At 45.1% G+C, this 22,211-nt stretch overlaps 1 protein-coding gene across 5 annotated transcripts in view; it reads right to left on the reverse strand.

The window, feature by feature from the left end:
- The window catches only part of TRIM2 (tripartite motif containing 2), a 102,156-nt gene extending 82,278 nt beyond the window's left edge, over window positions 1-19,878 (reverse strand). For 2 of the 5 annotated variants that reach the window (XM_088475326.1, XM_088475319.1), the window contains exon 1: window positions 9,198-9,664. The gene's annotated coding sequence lies outside the window, so the exon portion shown is untranslated. Of the gene's footprint in view, window positions 1-9,197; window positions 9,665-18,615; window positions 18,653-19,698 lie in introns of those variants that run through there. The other 3 variants (XM_088475320.1, XM_088475323.1, XM_088475321.1) reach the window with 3 other exon arrangements.
- Between the last annotated feature and the right edge of the window lie 2,333 nt (window positions 19,879-22,211).

A 22,211-nucleotide genomic window follows, 5' to 3' on the forward strand; every position in this document is an offset into this window, starting at 1 on the left:
ACATCTGCGCATGCGCATGGGTCGTAATGCGCATGCGCCAACCAGTCAGTGCGGTTGGAAAACGTGTGTTCGCAAAATTGCGAGTGCCTGCTAATTTGAGTGAAAGGATGAGGCGTTTGTGGGTGGTAACAGGGGAAGGTGCTTGAAAACGGGGAGTGGAGATCCGAACGCAGGCGTGCCAAACGGTCAAAACGGGCATTTTAAGGGTGTGCATAATTAACAAAGCAGCGTCATCGACCACGTCACTTGGTTGTTTCTTAGCCTGAACTGTTCGCATGATTGCGGTAGGGAAATCCAACCACAAGCACTGCGATCAGTTCAGACGCCTTTCGATGTACTCGATTAATCTAATAAATAGCGGAGATGACGTATGATGCGAGCGGCCAGGGGGCGTCTTTACAAAATAGCGAGCGCATGTTTCGTTCGCTCGCTCAGACAGAGGCGTCAGACCGCAAAGAGCGAGCTCTCAATTTAAATAGCCGGCCCCTTTTTCTGAACGAGCGAGCGCAAATGGCGTCCGGCTCTGAATCAGGCCCTCTGACACAACTGCGTCCGCAACTCCCCTCCCCCGTTACTACTGCCCTGCCCCTGTTACCACCCACAAACGGCCTTTCCTGTCACTCATTCCACTGGGCTGTGTTTGCAGGGCGAGTGAGTACATTCTGATCGCTCGTACTAGTTTGCGCACACGCACTGCGAACTACATGCATGCGCACATTAGCGAATATCGTCTGCAACGAGCGGCAGCTTGCTAGCGACCGGGTCTGAATCAGGTCCACAGTCCCCAACACAGGGCTTTATATGAAGTAGCTGATTAGCTTCCCGGTGAGTTGTTGGTGAAGATGTAAAATGGCACCTGCAGTCAGTGTGAAGCCCGCAGTGCATTACACTGATTGTGGTGCATACTTGCCGACATTCAGCTCCCTCCTTCTGGGAGGGAGCTGAATGCCTGCATTCTGCGGGGGGCGTGGCCGGGCTATGATGCCGTTTTGGGGGCGGGGTCAGGGCGTGACCGCACGATCGCGTCATCGTGGCCCCGCCCCCTCTTCACAATGCCGGTAAAAAGGCATTGTGAAGCAGGGGGCGGAGCCACGATGACGCGATTCAGCGCGAATCGCGTCATCGGGCCCCCCCGCTGCGGGGTTTTTTAGCAGTAGTTCAGGGGGGTAGGCGGCAGCCGGGAGGCTTGCCTGCCTTTCCGGGGGGTCGGGAGCGGCACCCGATATTCGGGAGGCTCCCGACCAAATCGGGAGGGTAGGCAAGCCTGGTGCCGGTTTACATTTTTTTTAAAAATGACTCGAAATCTAGGATGAACTTTCACATGTAAAACTCCACTTCCCAATTATTCAGATATGCAAGGCATAAATATTTAAAAGCTGCAAAGGTCTTAGGAAATTTAAGACCATGGGCACCTGAACGAGTACAATGCTCAACAGAGACATAACTAGACTTTTTGGTGCCCTGTGCCAGAGAGAGCATTGGTGCCCCCTTCCATTTTTGTAAATAGGGACATAAACCTGAAAAAGGGCCATGGCCTCCTGGGGAAGGGCCAGGGAAGAGATGGGTGAGGCCAGGAGATGCTGGGGATAAAAGAAGAGGAAGCTACAAGTGAGAGTGATAATAAAAACAGGAAAATTGACAGGCCAAACAGCGCCCCCTGCCTTGCGGTGCCCTTTGCCATGGCACGGGTCACACTTCCCTAGTTATGGCCCTGATGCTCAATATAATTCTGCTTGCGGCAACAATATTGCTGCAGAAATTTGTTACCGTGAGAGAGATACAGGATCCATTAAGGTTGGTGTTCTGTGCAGTGGGACAATAGACTGCTGGTACAGTGTATCCGGAAAGTATTCACAACGCTTCACTTTTTCCACGTTTTGTTATGTTACAGCCTTATTACAAAATGGAATTAATTCATTTTTGTCCTCAAAATTCTACACACAATACCCCATAATGACAACGTGTAAAAAAATTTTTGCAATTTTTCCCAATGTAATAAAAAAACACTAAGAAACCACATGTACATAAGTATTCACGGCCTTTGCCATGAAGCTAAAAATTGAGCTCAGGTGCATCCTGTTTCCACTGATCATCCTTGAGATGTTCCTACAGCTTAATTGGAGTCCACCTGTGGTAAATTAAGTTGATTGGACATGATTTTGAAAGGCATACACATGTCTATATAAGGTCCCACACTTGACAGTGCATGTCAGAGCACAAACCAAGCATGAAGTCCTAGGAATTGTCTTTAGACCTCAGAGACATTACTGTCTCGAGGCACAAATCTGGGGAAGGGTATAGAAAAATATCTGCTGCTTTGAAGGTCCCAATGAGCACAGTGGCCTCCATCATACGTAAATGGAAGAAGTTCGGAACCACCAGGACACTTCCTAGAGTTGGTCAGCCATCTAAAATGAGCGATCGGGTGAGAAGGGCCCTAGCCAGGGACATGACCAAGAACCCGATGGTCACTCTGTCAGAGCTACACCATTCCTCTGTGGAGAGAGGAGAACTATCTCTGCAGCAGTCCCCCAATCAGGCCTGTATGGTAGAGCGGCCAGACGGAAGCCACTCCTTAGTAAAAAGCACATGGCAGCCCGCCTGGAGTTTGCCAAAATGCACCTGAAGGACTCTCTGGTCTGATGAGACAAAGAGTGAACTCTTTGGCGTGAATGCCAGGCATTATGTTGTTTGGAGCAAACCAGGCACCACTCATCACCAGGCCAATACCATCCCTACATTTAAGCATGGTGGTGGCAGCATCATGCTGTGGGGATGTTTTTCAGCAGCAGAAACTGGGAGACTAGTCAGGATAGAGGGAAAGATGAATGCAGCAATGTAGAGTGACATCCTGGATGAAAACCTGCTCCAGAGCACTCTTGACCTCAGACTGGGTCGACGGTTCATCTTTCAGCAGGACAACGACCCTAAGCACACAGCAAAGATATCAAAGGAGTGGCTTCAGGACAACTCTGTGAATGTCCTTGAGTGGCCCAGCCAGAGCCCAGACTTGAATCCGATTGAACATCTCTGGAGAGATCTGAAAATGGCTGTGCACAGACGCTTCCCATCCAACCTGATGGAGCTTGAGAGGTGCTGCAAAGAGGAATGGGCAAAACTGCCAAAAGATAGGTGTGCCAAGCTTGTGGCATCATATTCCAAAAGACTTGAAGCTGTAATTGCTGCCAAAGGTGCATCAACAAAGTATTAAGCAAAGGTTGTGAATACTTATGTACGTGTGATTTCTTAGTAGTTGTTTTTTTAACTAAATTTGCAAATAAAATTTTTAAACGCTGTTATTATGGGGTATTGTGTGTAGAATTTTGAGGACAAAAATGAGTTTGTTCTATTTTGGAATAAGGCTATAACAAAACAAAATGTGGAAAACATGAAGCGTTGTGAATACTTTCCGGATGCACTGTATAATCATAGGCACTGATTTCTAGCATGGTTTCTTTAGGGTACTTGCTTATTGTACAGTTTGGAGCAGGGAAGAGAATATAACCTTTTAATTACATTCTGAACAATAGTTAATGTTGTTTACGCATTTTCTGGAACATGTTATCAGCAGTCAGCTGATTAGAACTTTGCATTTCAAGGAAAGGAATGGATGCCCAGCATTACTTTTTACAAGTACAGATAAAATGCCTGTCAGACCGACAGGCATTTTTATCTGCCAGCCTTATAGTGTGGATATACACTGCGAGATATCTCACAGTGTATGTGCCACTATATTTGCGCTCCTCCCCAGGGGAAATGTGAAAGCACAGGGAAAATCTCTATCAGTTGGCCGTGACTGTGCATACACTGCCCGATGCTGACACATTTCACTTAGAAAATATTGCATCACATGGGCATGCTGGACACGGGTTGGGTATATCATCCCGGCTGTCGGGATGCCGCTAGTCAGAATACAGACGGTGGCATCCCGACAGCTATAGAAGTCAACGGTAAGTATTTTGCTACCCCCTCCCCTAACCCCTACCCCAACCCACCTTTCCCGGTCCCTAACCCTAGAGCCTAAACCTAACCTCTTCCCTTCCCCTCCCCGCACCCTAATCCTAACCCTCCCTCCCCGATGCCTAACCCTAACCCCGCTACCCTCCCCTGCACCCGATACTTAACCTTCGGGATGCCGACTGTCGGGATACTGGTGCTGGGATCCCGACCTGTTGGCGCCGGTATTAAGACCATCGGCATCCCGCACACCAGGATGCCGACTACATCCCCTGCACGATCGGGCATGCCCGACTGATCAATAATTTCAGACTGGTTGCCGGCATAAACTGTACGATTATATGGAGATCCGCCAATATCAGGCGGATCAGCCAGATGTAAGTCAGCCTTATAAGAATTATGGGGGAGATTTATCAAACCTTGGGGAGAGAAAGTGGAGAGAGATAAAGTATCTACCAATCAGCTCCTCTCATTTTTCAAACACAGCTTGTGAAATGACAGTTAGGATCTGATTGGTTGGTATTTTAATCTCTCTTCACGGTTTGATACATCTCCCCCTATGTTTGAACATTCAGGAGCTCTGGTACATTTATTGCTATAGAGCAAGCGTGACATTTCTACTTGGCAAATACAAGAGCATGAAAATGACACAGAGTAGCATGCACGTGCGTTATATGGGCAGATGCAGCAATTTTTTTTTATTTGTGCATGATCTTCCAGTTCTACGTGCAATTCAGAATCGTAAACATGTCAGTTATGGCTGAATGGGTATAACCAGGGTTGTAGAGAGCCCGGCCGGACCCAGGTGAAGGGCGACATGACCACGCCCCCTTGAGCGAAATAAAACCATTTTTGCAGCGCTGTTTAGCGTCACTGCATGCTGGGGAGCGGGGCGCTGTAAGCCCCTCAGCACGGCACAAAGCCAAGTGGGGCGCGATCCGTGTGATCGCTCCCCGCCAAAGGCATAGGAGACTGCTGCGAGCAATCTCCCACTGCAGTCCAGCACACGCGGTGTGCTGGGCTGCTGTGAGGGTGGAAGGAGTGATGGAGAGGCAGTGCCAGACCAGGGTAAATAGTACCTGCTCTCCCCCCCTGGGTATAACTGGTCAACAATGAGGATTTGCACACAGGTTAAGTGTAGTGTCATGGGCATGTAGAAGCATTTGCAGGAGATCAGTCTGATTTTAGGGAAATTTCTTGCACCAAGCATTTTTGCAGTCAGGCAATTTTCCTGAACCACTAAAAGAAGCAATTGTTAGATCACTTCTTAAAAAACCTAACTTAAACCACGGCTGCATAACCAACTACAGACTGGTATCAAACCTTTTTCTAAAAAAGGTTATTGAAAAAGAGGTGGCAAATTAACCTGCCTGTCAACCCATGATATTTATGATCCATTCCAGTCAGGATTCAGGAGAAGACATAGCATTGACACAGCCCTGGTACGTGTGCTTAATGATCTTCAGATGGCAAGAGACAGAGGTGACTGTTCAGTCTTAGGGGTCACTTAGCATATGATGGGTATAACGGACATTGGGAACACAGATACCAGTGACAACAGAAATTTACTGCACAATCTTACAGCTTAGTGAATCTACTATATTTAGTGCAGTTCCTCTTTCTTGTCTGGGGTGTCGCTCGGTGTTCTGGTGCTTCTAGCACACAAACTGCTTCATCTCAGCAGTTTGTTGCATCAGAGAGCTACACTCTTGGCATTGCTAGAATGAAGACTATGGGGTCTATTTACTAAGCAGTGTTAGGAGACAAGAGTGAAAAGTGATAAGAAAGTGATAGGGTGCCAGCCAATCAGCTCCCAACTGTCATTTTTCAAACACAGCCTGTGAGATGACAGTTAGGAGCTGATTGGCTGGCACCTTATCACTTTTGACTCTTCACTTCTCCTAACACTGCTTAGTAAGTAGACCAAGGGCCGCCATCAGGGGGGGACAGCCGGGCCTGGAGTCCCGGGCCCGCACACTCAGGTAAAGAGGGAGGGCCCGGCTGCTCCTACAAATGGGCCAGCAGCAGAACTGCATTCGGGCAGTGTTTAGCCTCTTCGGAGCGTGGCTGTGTTCATGTGCAGAAGCAGGGCTGGAGCGTTCTTGCTACAGCCCTGCTTCTGAACATGCGCAGATGCTCCGAAGAGGCTAACCAGCTTTTCTGCCCATCTGATTGGCTACAACTGCCAGGTGCCCTCCGTCTGTCCCTGCTGGCTTCCCTCCTGCCGCCCGCACCTATCTGTCCCTGCTGGCTTCCCTCCTGCCGCCCGCACCTATCTGTCCCAGCTGACTTCCCTCCTGCCGCCCGCACCTATCTGTCCCCGCTGACTTCCCTCCTGCCGCCCGCACCTATCTGTCCCCGCTGACTTCCCTCCTGCCGCCCGCACCTATCTGTCCCCGCTGACTTCCCTCCTCTGGCGACAATGACAGCGCCGCAATACTGGGGGACCCAAAGGAAAATGCCGGCTGCCGAGGGGAGAAAATATGTATGGACTAGTATACAAGATGAGGAGGGGAGAGAATATCAAACATATAAGGAGTGGGACTGAAGAGTTGTTCGGAGGGGTCAAAGGCTATATATATATATATTTTTTTTTTAATGTATGTATATATACACATACATGCTGTGAATATATATATATATATATATATATATATATATATATATATATATATATATATAATTCACATCAAATGAACCACATTGCCTCCCAGGAATGTATGCCCAGGTGCCCTCCACACAACAAACTTGTGAAAATATAAACCAGGACCGTCGGCTCTCTTAGGACTTATACACATCATTAATTAATGCTATAAGCGACTCCTTTGTTCTGCATTTCGGTTTTAATCCAAAGCTTTATCCATATCGTTGGAGCAAAGGAGCTGCTTATAGCGTAATTTATTGATGTGTATAAGTCCTAAGAGAGCCGACAGTTATATATATATATATATATATATATATATATATATATATATATAGACAGGATTAATCACCTTCAGTTGCCAGGTGGGTGGGAGAGTATTACACTCTGACCTGAAGCAGGTTCAATGAGACACCACCCCAATTACGGCTGCTTCCAGACATTTCCCAGGCTGTGTGTTGGGGGGGGGGGGGCCTGCCTATTTTTTCAGTCCCGAGCCCCACAATTTGTGATGGCGGCCCTGAATAGACCCCTCAATCCTTCTGGATCTCTCTGCAGCATTTGATACCGTGGACCACAGGATTTTAATTGAGCGCCTGAAAATTTTCTGTGGACTGGATGGCACAGTCCTTAGCTGGTTCAAATAATTTCTCACTGGCAGGTCACAGAGTGTCTCTTCTGGAGTATACTCTTCATCACCAGTGCCACTTCCATATGGTGTCTCACTGGGTTCTATACCATCTCCAATGCTTTTTGCAGTATACATGCTACCACTGGGTGAAATAATCAGATGTCATGGCCTGGTCTACCACTGCTATGCAGATGATACTCAACTGTATTTGTCCTTTGCTCCAGGTAGTGTGGGGTCTATTTACTAAGCTTTGTTAGGAGATAAAGTGAAAAGTGATAAGGTGCCAGCCACTCAGCTCCTAACTGCCATATCACAGGCTGTGTTTGAAAAATGGCAGTTAGGAGCTGATTGGCTGATACCTTATTACCGTTCACTTTATCTCCTAACACTGCTTCGTAAATAGACCCCTGAGAACCCAATACCAACTCTAAATGGCTGCCTAGCTGAGCTCCAGGAGTGGATGAGTGCCAGTTGGCTGCGACTGAACCCGGATAAAACAGAGGTCCTTATGATAGGCCACAAGAAAAGGCTGCAGCATAACCAACCAACAGGACTAACGCTTGGGGGTTCAGAACATGTGCAAAATCTTGGTGTTGTCCTGGATAGTGGCTTGACAAATAAACATAAGGGGGTATAATTACTGAAGTGCAGATTTTTAGAAGTGGAGATGTTGCCTATAGCAACCAGATTCTACTTAACAATGATCTAACACCTTATAGACGATAAAGACTAGTTGGTTGCTATGGGCAACATCTCCACTTCTAAAAACCTGCACTTTAGTAAATATAACCCCAGGTTTCATCCACAATCAAATCACCATTCTTCCATCTGATGAACATTGCCAGAATCAAGCACTTAATTCCCCCCAGAAGATCTTCCTAAAGTCATACATGCATTTAGATCATCACGCCTTTACTACTGCAACGCCCTCTACCTCGGTCTCCCAGCAAAAGAATTGCACCGCTTGCAGATGGTACAAAATGCAGCTGCCAGGCTATTAACCAACCAGCCCCCTTCCAACCACATAACACCTATTACTATCAAAGCCCTACATTTCCTGGGTCCAAGGTAATTGAAGCAGCTTCTGATCCCCTTACTGTCCCACTCGATTACTGTGATCCATTGACTAAGGACTATTAACAGTACCTAGACTCTCCCGGAATTCATTTGGGGGTTGAGCTTTCACAATTGTGTATCCAACTCTATGAAACTCACTTCCCAGCACAGTTTGAGAGACCTCCACTCTAGAATCAAAAATAAACTTAAGACTCACCTATTCACCCAAGCATTTCACTAATGTCCCTTGTTAAGCTTGTTTTGTATTTTGTGCTGTAAAGGGAAATGTAAAGCACTTTGAGTCCTCTTAGGAGAAAAGTGCTATATAAATAATGTTATTAATTATTATTATTATTATTATTATTAGTCTGCACTGACAGTAATGACGGCTATTTGTCTAAAGCCTATTCATACCGTGATTCAGTAACTAGATGCATACAACTCTGAGTATGAGTGAATATCCAAATTTAGTTGGATATATACATGAATGCGGATGTTCTTCAGTGGGGTTAGACCCATGTTGATTGCGCTCTTGGCTTTTTTTTTTTTAAATTAAAACTCCCCTTAGAGTAGTCCAAACAATATAACAATTATTAAATATATAAATTAATTACAGTGGCGCTCACGTTTGCAGGATTATCTAAATAATTAACTAGAGTGCAGCTGCCAATTAAGGAAAGCTGTGCGGTGTCTCCAAAAAATTGTTAACAATGTATTGACTGCACAGTCTAGTCAAAATCATTCCAAAACATGTTATTAAAAGCATATATCATCAAATCCCATATTGAGAATAGCAATATAAAATCACAATTGATACATTAAAACCTATAGACTAGTCATAATTGACTGAAATGTATTGTCCCGTAGAGGAATGCTAATTATCGCCTTTTGAAATGAAGGGTAAATATTTACCAAGTCCAGGTAATGTCACCTTATTAGATGTCTGTGCTGCTGTATGGAGCTCCAACTGGTATCCTAACTGCTGGCTCAAAAGTGTTCATGATGTTAACGGGCCATGCAGTAAGACAAACGTCCGGCTTCTGTGTCCCGTATGCCGGCGTCCCACCTGTCTCTGATATGCTCAGCAATTTCCACTGCAGTCGAGACGCGGCAGCCATGATGTTCCGGATACCAGGTAATGTAGTAGCAAAACTCAGTTGCTGGGGTTTGTAGAAAATCAAGCTGAGAACTAGTGCTCTGTTAAAAGTGGTAATACACGCTACCGCATACACTGATGTGTCCGGTACAGTAGCGCTAGCACACAATCCAGTTCAGCAGCCTCAGTCAAGTGAAGACATCAATAGTATATCAGACATCGGAGTGGTGAATAATATATTCCAAACAAATTGAATAAACGCGTTTCTGTGCTCATGAGCACCTATGTCTGGCGTGTAATGTGACTTCTTTTACGGAAGCCTTTTTAAAAGCACACCACTTAACAATCCACAGATGTATTTAATTATCAGTACTATACAAATTATTAATTTATATGACACAGCCTATATATTGTTATCCTGTTGCTCAAACAATCACAGCAGGTTTCTCTAGTATATACACAATAGTGTTCAAAAGCTTTAGGCAAGTGTGGAACAAATGCTACAAAGTAAGAATGCTTTCAAAAATAGAAGTGTTAATAGTTTATTTTTATAAATGAGCAAAATGCAAAGTGAATGAACAAAAGGTAAATCTAAATTAAATATTTGGTGTGACCACCCTTTGCCTTCAAACAGCATCAATTCTTCTACGTACACAAGTCAGGAATTTTGTAGTAATATAGTCAGGTGTATGAATAACCAATCATACCAAACAGGTGATAATGATCATCATTTTCATATGTAGGTTGAAACACAGTCATTAACTGATACAGAAACAGCTGTGTAGGAGGCTTAAAACTGGGTGAGGAACAGCCAAACTCTGTCTTCCACAACCTCACCTTTGTAGCAGTTTCATGTCACAGGTCATATACTATGGCAAGTCTTAGCACAGCAACAAGACACAAGGTATATATACTGCATCAGCAAGGTCTCTCCCAGGATTTCAAAGCAGACTAGGGTTTCAAGATGTGCTGTTCAAGCTCTTTTGAAAAAGCACAAAGAAATGGGCAACATTGGAGTACCGTAGACGCAGTATTTGGCCAAGGAAACTTAGGGTGGGTATACACCTGAACGATCGGCATTTATGCCAATGTTCAGGCCGATTTGCCTTCACCCTGGACATCGCATGATTGCCAGTACACACTACACGATTTAATGAACGACGGAACGATCACTTGTTCCCTCCTTCATTAATATGTATGGCGCCGCATGCAATATTGTGTGATTGGCCATGCAGCACGGCCTATCACACTATCGCATGCAACTGCGGGAGTGCACAAATCAGGCATACACACTGCACGATATGTCAGATTTGTCGTTCCAATTTGACTAAATTGGCCAACTCGAGCCTAGATCGTGCAGGTGTGTACCCAGCCTAAGTGTATCAGATGAAAGACACATCATGCTTACTTCCTTTCTAAATTGGAAGATGACCAGTAGTGCCATAAAGCTCAGAACTGGCAGAAACCAGTGGGACCCAGGTACACCCATCTACTGTTCGGAGAAGTCTGACCAGAAGGGGTCTTCATGGAAGAATTGCGGTCAAAAAGCCATACCTTCAACGTGGAAACAAGGCAAAGCGACTCAACTATGCACAAAAACATAGCTAGGGTGCAGAATAATGAGTAGTCAAAATATTTGTCTGTAACAGAAGGCAGTTTGTTTGTTGAAGGGCTGGAGAGCGGCACAATAATGAGTGTCTGCAGGCAACAGTGAAGCATGTTGGAGGTTCCTTGCAAGTGTGGGGCTGCATTTCAGCAAATGGAGTTGGGGATTTGGTCAGGATTAATGGTGTCCTCAATGCTGAGCTATACAAGCAGGTACTTATCCATCATGCAATACCATCAGGGAGACGTCCGATTGGCTCCAAATTTACTCATCAGCAGGACAACAACCCCAAGCATACAGCCAATGTCATTAAGAACTATATTCAGCGTAAGGAAGAACAAGGAGTCCTGGAAGTGATGATATGGCCCCCACAGAACCCTCATTTCAACATCATCCAGTCTGTCTGGGATTACATTAAGAGACAGAAGGATTTGAGCAAGCCTACATCCACAGGAGATCTGTGGTTAGTTCTCCAAGATGTTTGGAACAACCTCCCTGCTGAGTTCCTTCAAAAACTGTGTGCAAGTGTACCTAGAAGAATTGATGCTGTTTTGAACACAAAGGTGGTCACACCAAATATTGATTTGATTTAGATTTATCTTCTGTTCATTCACTTGACATTTTGTTAATTGATAAAAATAAACTATTAACACTTCTATTTTTTAAAGCATTCTTACTTTGATTCAGTTTTCCCACACCTGCATAAATTTAGCACAGTACTGTATATATACATAAATACAGGTTAGCACAGTACTGTATATATACATAAATACAGGTTAGCACATTTCCATGTTACACAAAACATTTATGTAAATATAAAACAAGCTGTTAAGTCTGGCAGATTTTCTAGCTCAATGAAAACACACACTAGGGAGCAGTAATGATTTTAGTGGTAGATCAATACACATTATCTATGCTTTGTCTCAAATAAATATTATTAAAATTCAATGCATATCAATGCAAAGTTCTTAATCTTTTTCTGTAAAGAGGCTTAGAATTTAGGAACATAAATGCATGGCAGGTTTTACAGCACTAGGCCACATTTAAATAAAATAAAATCAAAATACTGAAATGAGAGTAAAGTTTGTGGGTACAATAATGGTCCCTGATTTGTAAGTACAGTTCTGGATTTTGAAGATTTGTCCTTATTTCTCTATACTGCCCAGTTGTGTAGCACTATCTCCCATATTTTTGCTGCTTACTTATCTCACAGGCAAAAGAGTGAACTTGTCTTTGGAGTTCTGACCTGTTGTCTTTATTACACGTGAGACCACTGGTTAGGGAATCCGCAGAGTCCAACCTGCTCATGGGGATCCAGAGATCCGTCTCCGGTGTGGTGATACTGTAACCATAGGTTAGAGCTGAACACACTACCCTCAGATGATAGCTTGATAAATTTACTTTACTTAAGTGGAAGAGATTAGAGGCAATGAGCAGGACAATATCTAGGATACCAGGGAAGCCAAAGATATCTATCCTGTCACTGTTATTCTTTGAAGTGGTGATGGAATTAAGGAGTTTTTGGGAAGGGGTATTTAAGAAATTGTAGTACTTTATATAGACTCATACATACTTTCATTAGCAGCGGGAAAATAGAACATAATGACCACACCAAAACCATGTCCTGATATGCCGAAACCATCAGGGCTGTCACAGGAAAACCAAATGCATTAGCAGGTATACAGATCATACTTGCCGACATTCAGCTCCCTCCTTCCGGGAGGGAGCTGAATGTCAGCTAACAGCTGGGGGCGTGGCCGGACGGTAGTGGCATTTTGGGGACAGAGCCGGGGGTGTAACCATGTCGTCACAGCCCCACCCCCTTTTCACAATCCCGGAATAAACAGCGTTGTAAAGCAGGGGGCGGGGTCACGATGACGCAACAGCGCGAATCGTGTCACCGGGCTCCCCCGCTGCGGAGATTTGTCTATTTACTCTGGGGGTCTTCTGAAAAATGCTGTGCGAATGCTGAAAAAGTGTGGAAATTGGGGGCATGTCAACATGACACACCACCATTTCTCATCACTCCAGGAACATTCCTTTCCATATGCACCTTAATGCCCCCAGTAGCAGTGGCCATTATGTTGTCCCCCAGTAGTGGTCCCCTCTATACAGTGCCCCAGTGGTGGTCACCCTTATGCAGTGCCCCTTATACAGTGGCCCCAGTATGGTCCCCTCTAAGCAGTGCCCCCAGGGGCGGTCACCCCTATACAGTGCCACCAGTAGTGCCCCTTATACAGTGACCCCAGTAGTAGTGACCCTTATGCAATGTCCCAGTAGCAGTGCCCATTATGTAGTCCACCAGTAGTGGTCACCCTTCTACAGTGCCCCCAGTGGTGGTCCCCTCTATGCAGTGCCCCCCCTAAACAGTACCCCCAGTAGTGCCTCTAATACAGAGCCACAGTAGTGCCCCTCATACAGTGTGCCCAGTAGTGGTTCCCCCTATGCAGTGTCCCCAGTAGTGGTCCCCATAATGCAGCGCCTCCAGGAGTGGTCCCCATAATGCAGTGCCGCCAGTAGTCGCACCCCTATGCAGTGCTCTTTATACAGTGCCCCCAGTAGTGGTCCCCTCTATATAGTGCCCACCAGTAGTGGTCCCCCCTATGCAGTACTCCCAGTAGTAGTCCCCATTATGCAGAGCCAATTATACAGTGCCCCCAGTAGTGGTCCCCATTATGTAGTGCCACTTACATATACACAGAAAACAAAAAACAACACTTACCTGAGTCCCCGCTCCTGCGCCCTCCACTCCTCCGTCCTCCCAGCCCACTCAGCACTATGGGACAGACATCATGACATCTCTCCCTTCACCCACTGCGGGAGCCGGAAGGCGGAGCTCATGAGTGAGAGCCAAACCCGGCCATGGGTGCAGCAGCCAATAAGAGTCTGTCTCATTATCTACTAAAACAAACACAAGCTGCCACGTAGTATGAGTGTACTACCCGGCACTCACTGTGGTCCACACTACACCAACTGAAATGGACCTGGACCCCCCCGGACCAACGGTGACCAGAGCATGAGCCCTGGCCGACCCCCCCCCCAGTTACGCCACTGCCTGCAAGTCCCCTTCTGTGTCTCCACCAGTCCCCCCCCCCACTTTGTACGACTTTTGTCTCCATCCCCAGCCACGCCCCACAATTACCTTCTGCTTGTTGCTCTTACTCCTCACATGACACGGCTCCTCTCTTTCAGCGGCGTGCCGGGTATCCCCAAAAACAAAACCCTTTATTGCTCAGCGCTGGCTGTATAAGTAGATGGTGGCGGCCCAGCAGTGAGCCCTCCTCTCTGTCCGGGCCCGGGACTTCAGTCCTGGCATTCCTCCCCTGATGGCAGCTGTGGGACACACCATTGGTAACAAGTGTCAAAAAAAATAAAAAAAAAATTTAGGACTGAGGTTTCTGCCTCAAAAAGGGGACAATCTAAATGGTGTTTTGCAGGAGCAATGTAACAAGTGCTATGTTTGGAACACAGACAGGGTTGGTGTCATGAACTATCTCATCACACACTCTTACCTTCTGTGAAGGGGGGTGGGGAGGATAAAATTCTGCTCTTAGGTCACATATTATAGCCCACTCCCTGAATATCACCCAAATGGAGAAGAAAACTGTTGGATGAGAAGAGCTCTGCGCTGCCTCCATCATTTAGTGAGAGATGGCTTTCTCCAGCAGGGCTGCTAATAAGGGGGCACTGCTGGGACTGGAGTCCTGGGCCTGGAGAGAGAGGGGGGCCTGGATGGCAGCAGTGCAAAATGCGCTGGCAGCCATCGAGAAACTGCGCCAGCGGAATTTCAAATATGGCGCCAGCCGTGAGCCAGAGTTTGTGGAATGGCAGCCAATCAGGAGCGAGCACTCCTGATTGGCTGCTGTTCCGCGAGCTCTGAATGGCGCCAGCGCCATATTAAAAAAAAAAACCTGGTAAGATCCTTCACTGTGACCCCCTAATCCAGCCAGCTTTCCCTGTCCTGTCCCCTCCTAGTCCAACCAGCCTTCCCTGCCTTGTGCCCCCCAATCCAGGCTTTCCAACCCTGTGCCCCCAACATATCCAGCCTTCCCTGCCCTGTGTTCCCCCATTAAGGTTCGGCATTCCCTGCCCTGTATTTTATGTGGATCCGGCTATTTCAGTGTATTTTATGTGGTGATTGTCTTATGCACAATCTTATCAGGGGCGGCTCCAGGTGGAGTAATCTAATCCCGACAGTGGAAGCCCGACAGGGGTGAAGATCCCGATCGCTAATTGAGGTAAGTACCGCTAACCTAACCCCCTACCCTAACTCTCCTTAGGGGTGCCTAACCCTAACCACCACCCTAGTGCCTAAACCTACCCTTCCCCTAGCCTAAACCTAAGTCTCCCGGGGGGGTGCCTAACCCTAACCCCTCCTTCCCCTAGCCTAAACCTAACCCTCCTGGGGGGGGGGCCTAACCCTAAGTCCCTCCGGGAGCAGTAAAACCTAACCCTCCCCACCCTGCGGCTATCCATGCCCAGCGCCCAGCTTACCTTCGTTCGGTATGCTGGGCGTCAGGCTCCAAGCGTAGGTCTAATGACAGGCGTCGGGATTCCGACACCTGTCATTAGTACCATGCTGGGATTTGACAGTCGGGAAGCCGGCGGTCAGCATTTCGGCCGTCGGCTTCCTGACTGCATCCCCCCCAAGCCACCTCACTGCACATTCAGCTTCACCGTCACTGCTGCTCTCTGCTTAGCAAAGCAGAGTTGCGGCGGTGCCTGCCCCCAACCTCCCGATCACCTGCAGGACACTTCGGCCAGCAGGTGGAACAGCGGGACTGTGCCCAAACAATGGTACTGTCCCGATGAAATCCGGTCAGTTTGGAGGACTACACTTCTATGGGGTGGCGTCCCTGTTCGACAGCACTGGTTGAACACCCCTAGGGCCGGCCAGGAATTTTATGCTTATGCTTGCTGAATTTCCTGTTCTCTAGGCCTTTTTAACGATTATGCTTCACATCTCTGCAGTGTTTAGTTGTGCTGTATAAAAAAAAAAAACAATGGTTTGTTTTTCATTTTGATCAGATAAAATTTACTTTGAGACCATTGCTATTTCATAGTACATTCCACTATGCCGGATTGCCTTCTGTGACCTAAAACTGGTTCCACAGTACAACATTCCACTTCTCTTTCTCAGGGTCTCAAACTAGTTCTACTGCATGATCACGCCATTTCTTGCTTACATTTATAAAAAACCAGGTGTACAACAAAACTGCAGTTTAAACGTCATTTTCATTAATAGAAGTAAAGTATGTCCTAATTTACATGCAGTTAACAAATCTTGGACATGCAATCTACACAAGGGCACTGTAATTTTATCAACCACTGTCAACAGAAAAATACTATTTGTGTTACAATAGTAGTACTGTTATTGGGAAGATAAAAAAAATAAAAAATGTTTGATTGAAGTTCCATCATTTAAATATTCTGTTTCGTGTTTGTGCATACAATGACATACCAAGGGCACAATTAAAGGGGATCTTTAGAAAGAGGCAGCTTAGGTTCAGGGAGGCCTATTTATTAAAGACCAGCCATAACCATGATTTTGTATCACTGCAATTCATCAATAGAATCAATCCAAGGTAGAGGACTGATACTAGTTCAGAGTAATAATAAGTGTTAACTTCGGGCCCTGTCAATTTGTGCTTGCACTGTAGAATTGTAAGCACCAACTTAAGGGTCAATCCAATTGCATGAGATATACTCGCGGGTGTGAGTCATTGAGGCAATGGCCGTACCTTATGGCAGCCCGAATTCGCCTGATTTTGTTTGAGCGAGCCACAAGGGGTGCGAGATGCGGTGCCCTTGCTGGTGTTTAAATGCACATCGCACGCGTCGCAAGTAATTGGATTGAGCCCTTAGGCTTTCAGTTCTGCAAGTCAAAAAGATTTGCCAAAGCCCTCATGCCTCTAGGCCCCATAGAAGCCTTATGAACAGCCTGGGCTATTGTTATGCTTGTGCACCAAACATTTCACAGTATGGATAAAGAGTACTGCTCTGGCTGGAGGCACCATGCTGAAAAACAAAACAGTATTCCAGAGATTCTCAAATTCATCATTACAGTCCAGGCTTTAAAGGTATCCATGCTTGAGCACAGTTGTACTAATTAGTACCTCAGTCAATTTAATTTAACCATCTGGACTCAATGATAGATATCCTTAAAACCTGGACCGTAATGGCGAAGTTTCAGAAACTCTGCAGTATTCAAAGCAGGCACAAAGTCCTGCACTATCCAGTTGAGCAAAGTGCTAGGCTTTCAGCGGTTTATTTGAGACTCCTTGCATTTTGGCCCAGAAAAATAGAATTTCACGATATATCACGGCCATTTATAAAGATACACAATGCTGGAACAGCAGCTTTAATAAGAGCCCGTCTTGGTTAACAGGAATATGGTTAACAGAGAATAGTAAAGCGATAGCATAACTTAGATAACTTTGCATGCAACATCTTCAGAGCTCAATCTCTCTGAAGTTGTGGGATGAGTGTTCCCCATTCACTCCTGTATGTTAGCATATATTTATTGGAGCGCTATGAACACTGGTGCTTTTCTATCTGGAATGCTTTCACATTGAAACCACTTGTCTGACACAGCAACATGATGATGGTACCAGCAAGTAGGGAGAGAATCGCAGTGAGACTTGCACAGTGCTGACTTGTTCAGCTATTATACAGCTAGGAATAGGCGATCTAGTGTATCAGGCAGGTGAATGGAGCTTTGATTTGTGGAATTAAAATGTGCAGATTAGTAACCTGGTCCTTTCAGTGTGGGAGAAAAAAACATAAGGACCAATCCGTCATACTAGTCTTCTGCTGCCACAATGACCCAACACTATTTGTCTCAAAATAAGAGCTCTACGCTCAGTAAAAATGTAGATAAAATAACAATTTCACCTACTTAAAAGAAAGAAAAAAGATGCTCAATAAAGTTATAGCTAAAAAAAAAAAAAAAAATGGGGGGTGGGAAGTAGTAACTCACTACAATCTCCCCTACAGGCTACAGGGGTCCTACTAATATGTGCACCTGTTTGCCTTTTTTTTGCAGCTAATACCAAGCATTGCTTCATAATTATCTGTCCACTAGATGGCACTGTTCTGTAGCCACCTATATATTTACATATTGCATATTATGCTAAAATAACTTCAAAATTAAATATTCACAGACATCAACAAAATTATCCCAGTCAGTGGCCAGATGACTATAAAACAACAGTTGGTGGCATTGGGCCAATTCTATTGTCGCAAACGTACTAAATGTGCAGTTTGTACATTCCACCAACAGCACAAAACAGTATGTGCATGGGGAGAATAATAATAATAGATAAATGTTGCAACTTAAAAAAAAAAAGAAAAAAACCCCACAGAAGCAACACAAACAGTAAGAGGAAAGTAGCAAATATACAGTTTTTTTAAACACAATATTCAATATAAAACATACACAGAAGTACAGAAGCAGGGTACTTTTTTTTTTTTTTTTTTAAATGCATTGGTCAAACAAATATTTTCCACCCCTTAATCACAACAATCTAAAATAATTATTATGCCACACATGTCATACCCACTTTACATATTATGTTTAGACTGTCTACTTATTGGCCCATTGGTTCTGAATAAGAGTGTTTCCTAACCTCAGTCCTCAAGGCACACTAACAGGTCAAGTTTTAAGGATATTCATGTCAAGCACAGATGCTTAAATCAAAATAAATGAGGTACTAATTACATCACCTGTGTTCAAGTATGGCTAACCTTAAAACCTGAACTGTTATTGTGCCTAGAGGACCAAAGTTGGAAAACACTGGGATAACACAACAGCGCCAGCATCATTTCCATCTGGGATTTCTTCCAGGGGACAAAAAGTCCATTTCACAACTGAATGAATTAGACACTGTAGAGAGGGATGGAATGATTAACAGGTGAACTTTGAATTAACCAAGCCCAGGGAAAAGAGAGTTGTCATTTATGTAACAAGCAAATAATTAAAGAGAAAGTAGACAGTGATTCTAAACTGGGGTTAGTTTCCCTTAATAAAACATATGGCCAAAGTATTAGGGTACGCATAGACGGTTTTCAATCTTTTGTATGAGACTCCGATATCCCTATTACAGGTAGGACCAAATGTTTAACAACTATTATTGTGCTTTGTAATATTATAAAATCAGGAAGACCTATAAACAAAGAATACAATGCAACACAACCTTTCATTTTTAGTTATTTGTATAATAATAATAATAATAATAATATCACAGAGACATTCACGTTCCCAATAATGACATGCAATGGTGAAATACTACAGTACGTTATTCTGGGTAATTGCATTGTGTTATCTATACTGGAATAAAGTACAGCATGTGATAACTGTAATGCACAGCATATTACCCCCTCCTCAGCTAGTTCCCTGTACAAAGCTCATTTTATACATAAGCATTCCAGGAATCTTGGCTAACATGGAATATTGGTACTGTGTGACCGGCAGCATATACAGCCAGTCCTCTTTATGTTTAGTAATAACGTCACACAATTAAACCATCTAGCTGAAATTACCAAAGTAACCCCATAGTGGAAACAGAAAGTGAGCATTCAGTAAGAGTAATTAGTCGTAGTATTACAAGCTGCATAATTCAGTAGCAGCTGCTGGTTGTATGAATAGGAAGCAGGTCATAAAGTAACACACGACAAAGCATTTTGCACAGCCATCCAGGAAAGGTACTCACTGGTACTGCATTGCTTCATCCTATCATATGCATCTCAAGTGACATCTGACGTGATCCTTATAATATAAATACATCAGCCCGAAAGTCCTACTTTCAGCTGCAGGGTGAGCGGCTCAAGCACAAACAGCATGTCAGCTGCAGCCTGGGAGGGAGGTGCTGGGGATGAGGGAGTGTCAGCCAGTGACCAGCTCGTATTCACCCCAATGCTGTGACAGGCTGCAACCATTCCTCTGCTCATCTTTCATAGACAGCAATAGCAGCAAAGGTGACGGGCTAGGTAAGAGCTATGTAATACATATGGAATGGAAATGCAGAAGTATGCTTCCACTTGCCATAAATATAATTAACAAAAACTATAGAAACATTACTTAAAATGATGATGATGATGATAATAATAATAAATTAGCATTTATTACAAATCACCTGCATGTAATGTAGTACTCTGGGTTAAAAGGACCACAAAGTACCAACTCCTGCAATAAAATAAAATAGAAGTTGGCCCCAGCAAGATGAGCTTACAATCATAATACAATTTAATTTAATATTTTTTAAAAGATGGCTGTTTCCCTAATGTCGGAAATACCTACAGTATTATGCTGGCCTGCTGTGTCTATTAAATAGAAAAGTACTGTCCCGCCACTATTGGAAAGTTGTGATGTCCCCTTCCCTGCTGCTCTGCAAAGCATTAAATCATACTTGCCTACACCCCCGGAACAGCCGGGAGGCTCCCCAAAACCGGCCGCCCGAAAAGACATACAAGTATCTCGCAGTGCCCCCCTTTTGCTCAGAGCCTTCAACTTCCCAGAGTAAAGTGGGCAGGCCAGGCGGCTGAAGATGCATTTCGTGATGAATCGCATAATCGTAGCTATGTCCGCGCTTTGCAATGGCATTAATATTGGCATTGTATAGTGGGGGCATTGCCACAATGACGCAATCATGGCGGCACTCCCCCCTTCCCCACAACACCCGCCTATGCCGCATCACACCCCCTCACTTTCCCCCGCTGTAACGGTGGAGGCAGCCAGAATGGGTGGATAACGCCAGCTTAGTTATTCAGAGCATTAAGCATGTCCCAGGGGCATGATATCCCTTTTCATAATCTGTCCCAATTTGAAGAGCTTTGAAGTTTGGGGGGTTGCTGAAAAAGGGAAAAGACATCCAGGGTGGTGACAGGGGTTGGTCTCTGGAAACGGGAGAGTAGTGGTGCGAACGCAGGCGTGCCTGAGCGTCTTAACACCGTTTCAGAGGCATGCATAATTAAGACGCAGCGTCATAGTACACGTCACTAGGCTGATTTTTACTATGAAGCTTTCGCAGTGCTTGCGGTAGGGTATGGTCAACCACAAGTGTTGCGTATGGGTCCGATGGTACCGATGGTTGCATACACTCACTGGAGATGATGTGCGCAAGGGGGCATCTTAAGACAGGCTGGTAGGTGTCTGCATACACAGCACGATCGCACGCCAAGACATAGTGGGCTGCTAATGTCTTATTGTGCGATCGCGTATTTGCATACTTTCTCTGCATGTTAACGAATCGAGCCCTGAGGTCCTAATCAGCAAGGAACGCAGTTGCTAATACACATGCAATCAGTCGATTGTGGAGTACTGCGCATGCGTATGCATCACAGTGCACGTTCGTGAACTAGCAATTGTGATCCGAACTGCGTTTGCAGAGGGTACGCAGACACGGCGCACAATAATTGACAGGAATTGCAATTTGTGGGTGGTGACGGGGGGGTGGTCGTGTGATCGCAGGCGTGCCAGTGAGTTGCAATGCCTTTGCATGGGTGTGCATAAATTATCCACTTCATGGCCATTCACAGCCTGAGGCATCATAGCGTGCACTGAAGTTAGCAGTTACTGAGTAAGGTCTGACCTGTCTTAACTGTGCATATGGGTCCGATGTTACTCGATGGTACGATTAATTAGCTATGTTGCCAAAGTATACGGATGTGAGTAAGGGGAAGTTGGCGTCCTTATGTTAGGCTGTGATCCAATGTGATTGCAAACATTTGCATTTCACCGCTAATATTAGCAACTGCATAGCATACGTATTAGCAGAATAGCGATCCTTGCTGAATCAGGCCCTGAGTTCTATAGGGAACAGGGAAATAAGATGAGCAGCAGCATTTAAGATGGATTGAAATGGGGAGAGGTTGCAATTGTCACCTGAACGATATCGGCCCGATTTGGCCGATTTAGCCAAATCAGAATGATTAATCGGCCATATCGAGCAGTGTGTATGCCCGATGTGCATGCTCCCGTGGTCGCATGTGTTATCGTATGATTGGCTGTTGTGCACAGCCTATCACAATATATCGCATGCGGTGCCATACATATTAATGAAGGACAGAACAAGTCATCGTTCCTTCGTTCATTAAATCGTTCAGTGTGTACCGGCAATCATGCCATGTCCAGGGTGAAGGCAAATCGCCCTGAACATCAGCACAATTGACTGTTGTTTAGGTGTCAATATTGGGAGGTTGCAAAATCTGGATGGTAGATGCGGAA

The sequence above is a fragment of the Taudactylus pleione genome, unplaced genomic scaffold, assembly GCF_031769625.1.
Source record: "Taudactylus pleione unplaced genomic scaffold, aTauple2 ptg000170l, whole genome shotgun sequence".
NCBI classification, from domain to species: Eukaryota; Metazoa; Chordata; class Amphibia; order Anura; family Myobatrachidae; genus Taudactylus; species Taudactylus pleione.